The sequence below is a fragment of the Sitophilus oryzae genome, unplaced genomic scaffold (genome assembly GCF_002938485.1).
Source record: "Sitophilus oryzae breed Bouriz unplaced genomic scaffold, Soryzae_2.0 scaffold_1716_pilon_pilon, whole genome shotgun sequence".
In the NCBI taxonomy this organism is placed as follows: domain Eukaryota; kingdom Metazoa; phylum Arthropoda; class Insecta; order Coleoptera; family Curculionidae; genus Sitophilus; species Sitophilus oryzae.
The window spans coordinates 1,110,209-1,116,208 of NW_022146409.1; positions in this window are offsets into that span (position 1 = coordinate 1,110,209).

The window sequence follows — 6,000 nt, forward strand, 5'->3', positions numbered from 1 at the left end:
TGGTAATTTACGTGATAATTGAAGAAGTCAGAGTCATAAGTTTAAGTAAATCGTAATATATAGAATTTTAAGTTAGCGAAAATTGTAATTGAATTATGTAGTATTCTTAACAGAATCTTAGATATTTTGAGGCAGAGGAGCAAAGATAGTGAGGTGAAAAGGTACTGTGTAAGTTTGCTGGAAAAATTTGGTAGTTTCGAGTATACCAAACAGACTCTAAAAGATTTAGAATCTCAGGCTTTGCAAGAAATTCAGAGGCTGGGTTCAAATCCCTTCATGGAAGAATTTATACATTCATTGTCAAATATGTAAACCGTATTTATTGTTACTTGTACGGGGTGTTTCAAAATTAGTCACTTACAGTCTTACAGATTTCTTGTTTTAATTTAGACAGAGTGTGTCAAGAAGCCCGCAACAGATGGGATTTTTTTATTATCGAATCTTTGAAAACAAGTTTATGCGGAATTTCTTTAGCATATTCGATATATTACAGTTGGGGGTTGGAACCTTTGGTGTTGCACAGCAAAATAATAATAATAATCGCTCCCGGATGTAGCGTTTGACGCCTTGGGAATAGCAAGGTACAGCTTGCCATACTAGAGCCGTTCGGTATACAAGGAAGGTAGTGTGGCTAGCACTACGCTTCAACCGCCTATTATTATCTCAGGATTGTGAATCCCAAGTACTCATTTAAGACTGAGTCGACCTAGGTACCCAAACTATTTTTATTTTAATAAAAATAGTCAGCTGATGAAATGCCGGGTGTGGGATTCGAACCCACTACCTTGAGATTGGTAAACGAGAGCACAGAGACACAGCGACAGAAAAAACTAAATCACCACAATACACTAAAACACTTTTACTTTTACACTGGACGCGCGTTTCGCTAACCATGTTAGCATCATCAGTACATGGTTAAAACCATAGAGAAAGTAATAAAAAGTAGCCTCAAAAACCCTACCACAAGTCATGATTTTCGAAAATCGCACGGATCATAACCAAAACCGGTATAATGGGGTTTTTTGAGTCGCTGATCATGAATCTGACGTCGAATTGGCAGAATTCGAAATGGCGGATCCAATATGACAGATGCGTATTTCAAAAAGTGTCCGGACTTGATCAAAAGTTTGTGTATGGAAGTTTTTTTGGGTCGCTGATCATGAATCTGACGTCGCGTCGGATTTGCAAAATTCAAAATGGCGTATCAAATATGGCCGATGAGAATTAAAAAAAGCCCGGATCCGAACAAAATCCGTATATGTGTGTTTTAAGAAGATTAATAACATTAATTTTGAGACAGTCTGTGTAACTATTCAGGTGCGTATTCATTATCCGCACGAACGAACGAACGAACGAACGAATGTTCGCTAGTGGTATGGACGGGGACCGCACGATAGAACCGCACGAGAAGACCGCACGCATTTCTTCATTCGCGCGCCAGTTCAAATCGTGAAGATATTGTTATAAACCTGTTTTTTTTTGTTTATATACCGTCATTGAATTATCGCTAAGCAAGTTACTATGGAGCAGTGCATAAGGAGTCGGGCTAGGAAGCGAGAGACCGGAGTTCGAATCTCGGCTGGAACATCACTTTTTATTTTTTTTTAAATACTGTTGTATTCCATGGTACAATTTTTTTGTAGTATAAGAAAAAGAACTATTTATTCTGTTATTTTTAATCTCCGTTATTAATATAAATTGATTGTTAGTACAATACCTCATTTAATATAAAATAATATTCTACTTTTTGAAATGTATCGGGCCCTAATTGTACCTAAAAGTAATATATTTTTAGTGATATACCATATTGTAAACTATTTAATATTTTAGTCACTTAAAAAGTTAATTTGCATTGAATAATTGCCTACCATTAAAGGAAATTTGAGCTATATAATCCTTGATGGGCATATTCTGGGTATGCAAATACTTCCTTTAAATTTTGGGTGTCGTTCAACCGATTTATTCTCAAAACCAGAAACTTCTACATATAAAAAGAAGCAGAGGTCACTAATTATAATAAACTTCACCCTTGGTATTACTTCCACTAATTATAATAAACTTCACCCTTAGAATTACTTCTATCACAATTACAATACGTTCATCTGCATTGGCATTTTCTACTTTTCGATGGGAAACAATAAACTTCCCAATATTTTTTAAATGATGTAACAATTCCTCTTGTGGTTACTTTTCCATAGATATCCTCAACTCTGTCCTCATGTGAATTCAGAGGCAATGAAAATGAAAATTATTTACCAAAACATCGCAAACTAAAAACCGAATAAACAATTTTATACCGAATATAGAAATAAATTTAGTATTTTTACCTATTATCGTCCAAATCCATGTTAATATATAATTATTATTCTTAAATATATTTTTGGAACTGCTGGTTTTAGTAATTATTAAATTAAACGAACTAAAAAGTCTTAAAAATAAAAAATTCTTAACCATAACCTCAAAAATGCAGATCTCCTGTCAACTTTCTTTATTTTTTATTTATTCCTCATTTTCCTAGTGACGTCACAGGTGGTATGCGCGAACTGAACGAAATTGGAGCCGCTATCGATCATACCGTGTATTCTTTGTACCATGACGTCTAAACGCCTTTGATGTACCGACTCGAAGCGGATGGTCGAGCGCACGAACGAACGAACGGCCGCATGCGTTCGGTCCCCGTCTAAATATACCGCACTTTCATTCGTTCGTTCGTTCGTTCGGATAATGAATACGCACCTTAAATCTGAAAGCGCACGCAGGCGAACGCCTTTGATGTACCGACTCGAAGCGGATGGTCGAGCGCACGACAGAACGAACGGCCGCATGCGTTCGGTCCCCGTCTAAATATACCGCACTTTCATTCGTTCGTTCGTTCGTTCGTTCGGATAATGATTACGCACCTTTATGTTTTGATAAAGATACTATTTTTTCTAATTCTAAACAAAAATATTTTATTGAAAATTATATTCGTATTTTTTACAATGAGACATAGTGGAGTAAAGAACTTCACCTAGAAATCTTTATTAAAATAAAGATGAATATTTAAACTGGACTTAATACTTTATTCAACTATAACTTCGACATATTTATTTTGTTCCAAACGTTTTATGTACTTTTATAAGTTATGTGTACCTATAATTTTAATACTCTATATTCTCATTTTCCACTTAAATAGATGCCATTTTGTAGGTAGTAAAAATATAATGTTTTGTCTTGTAATTATTGTGTTATAAGTATTATTACATTTATTGTGCGTTTGACGAAAAAATTATATATACCGACTTTTTAAATTTCTCCTGTGGTCCAATGCTAACCTATTTTGACGCTTTTTTCGTTTATGCACGAATGTGGGGTGAGAGAATTTTATTTTAATTTTTCTGCTATTTTAATTGATGGTTAAATTATATTTTTTATCATTTTCGGATGCCGTCTTTCAAAATCTTCCTTGACTCATTGGACAGACTTGAGTTACAGTCGATATGTTTAGTACTAATACGTCATATTTGACGTTTTAATGTATTTTCTTGTCAAAATAAGGTTAGATTGAGGCCTAGAGCCTTTGAATAAGAAGACTAAGGAAGGAGCATACAACATACATACAGCCGTTACTCGCTGACGAGTATTCGACACACATAAAGAAAATGGTCACGCAAGGCGTTTTCTTTCATGAGCTTTTCTGTGACTGAAAAGCCCGATACGTGATGTTATCTGCCTACCGCACTCCGGACATTCAAAAATCTCATTGCTTTGTTGCCTCTCTACTTTTTGGTTGCCGCTGTTAACTGAGTTTACAACCCTTCTCCATTGAGTTCTATTGTGAGCTGCTTTTTCCCACTCATTCTGCATGTTAATTCCCTTTAAATTTTCGTGGAAAATGTCCTTGTATCTTTTCAGTTGTCCACCCGGCCTCCTCTTACCGTCCACAAGCTCACCGTAAAGCAGAGATTTTGGTATGCGGTTTTCTTGCATTCTGCATACGTGACCAGCCCATCTTAAGCGGGATTTTGTGACCATGACTTCAATACTCTCGCAGTTAGATTTTTCAAGGACCGATACGTTTGAGACATGATGGAACCACCGGACTCTTAAGAGTTGTCTAAGGTGTCTCTGTTGCAACTTGTTCAATGCGTTCATGTGTCGGCGGTAAGGCACCCAGGTTTCGCTCCCATATATCATGGTGGGGATTATAATTGCTCGGTATACTGCAAGTTTTGTTTTTGTACTCAAGTCATGATTGTAGAAAACCCTGTCTTTTAATTTCCAGAATGCTCTTGAGGCGCTACTAATCCTGTGCTGAATTTCAGAGTCAATATTGGCCTTTTCCGAAATCAAACTGCCAAGGTAATTGAATTCCGCCACATATTCGAATAGTTCTTCTCCGATTTTTATAGCATTGTTGTGATCTTCCGGGGGAGTGCACATGATTTTAGTTTTGCCGATGTTCAGCTTAAGGCCCAAAGCCTCGTATGCCCAGGTATATGTGTTCAACATTTCTTGTAATTGTTGTACCGTGTTTGCAACTAGAGCGCAGTCGTCAGCGTATTGAAGTTCTGTGATACCCAGAATATATTTAAGAACAAAGGAAGTGCATCAGACTGCGGAAATTACCGGGGAATTTCGCTATTGGCTATCGGCGGAAAAATTCTTGCAAAAATAATGTCAAACCGCCTGCACCCACATATAGAAAAAATTTCTTCCAGAATCGTAAACGGGTTTTCGTACCAACCGCGGCACCGTCGATTCCATATTTTCCATCCGTCAACTACAGGAAAAGTAAAAGAGCAGCAGTCTAAACTTTATGTTGCATTCATCGATCTAACAAAAGCCTTCGACTCTGTGAACAGAGATGCGCTTTGGTCTTCCCTACCAGGAAGGAGCATAATGCTATAGTAAACGCCACGAATGTTTGGGAGTGATTCATCGGTCGCTCCAATGTGAACTAATCTGTTCAAGGTCACATAAAACTTAATTCCAGTGCCGTGGTGTTTCAAGTCATATAATAATCAATATATAATCTGTTGTAATTTGTTGTTTTAACTGCCAAAGGCTTGTCAAAACATATATTTGGTTATAAATATAAAATGGAATGCCCCATTGGTCGCACTGCAAGTAACACACCTTATGGACTGACGCACAAAACGAATCAATCAAAGAAACGCGATATAGTATCGTCTTTGTCAATCACGCTAACATTTTAGAATAAGTAGGAGGAGCGCAGGCAGATGATTAGACCGGGGCTTTAAAAACCTACGTCTGCGGTAAAAATTACGTTTTTAATGTAAAATGATAGCGCGTGTCACTCCCAAATCACTCCCAAACATTCGTGGCGTTTACTCTATTCATGTATTCATGCATGGTGGGCGGAAAAGCACTCTAGGGTGGGGATCCTTGACAGTTCTGTTTGACGATTCATTTGACACATTTGAATTTGATTTGAAATTTTGTGGATTTGTCAGTCTTTACGGAGCTTATTTTATGTTATTTATTATTTATTCTACTACTGATAGTTGTATAAAGGTAGTAAATCTAGATGGAAATTGTGGCAGAACTTAAATTAACAGTGACACTATCGCGATTTATCGAAAAAGACTCTAAAATAGTTGGTTGTGTAGCGTGCGGTAGATCTCGGCAAAAATTGAGTGATATAATGGAACAACTTTTCGCTAGTAAGTGACTATATAATATGCACATAACTATATAATATGCACATGTTCGTGTAGTAAACCGATCATTTATGAAATTCACTTAAATTAACTAAATTATATATTTTTCTTGCATTTTAGCTTTTATTTATTACTTGTCAAAGATTAGATGTCAAAAAATTTAGATACGTTAATTTGACTAACCTGCTTCAGTAGCGTATCGGATGTTTGTGTTAATATATACTTATTATAACTTATCTATTTTTATTAGAATTATATATTTTTAGAACATTTTTAATAACTACCAACATTTATTCACAACGTAAAATAAAACAACATATTATTGAGTCTACCCCAC